The sequence below is a fragment of the Corvus brachyrhynchos genome, unplaced genomic scaffold, assembly GCF_000691975.1.
Source record: "Corvus brachyrhynchos isolate BGI_N302 unplaced genomic scaffold, ASM69197v1 scaffold10, whole genome shotgun sequence".
In the NCBI taxonomy this organism is placed as follows: domain Eukaryota; kingdom Metazoa; phylum Chordata; class Aves; order Passeriformes; family Corvidae; genus Corvus; species Corvus brachyrhynchos.
In genome coordinates, this window is record NW_008236180.1 from 3,447,778 (window position 1) to 3,448,010 (window position 233).

Genomic DNA, 233 nt, shown 5'->3' on the forward strand with positions numbered 1-233 from the left:
CAGAAGGCGCCGTCCCGGAGCATGTCCTGGGATGCTCCCGGGGAGGGCGAGGCTTGGGGCGCTGCCTGGATCCAACGCCCTGCTCCAACGGGCCAGACGTGCCCGAGCAGCTCCTGCAGCCTCCTGTCTGCACCCGCACGGCCTCGGCACCTGTGGGGGGACGCAGCCTGCGGGCTCTGCCCTCGCCTACCAACTGGGATTTTCCAGCTCAGCCCATTGTGTGAATCTGGGCT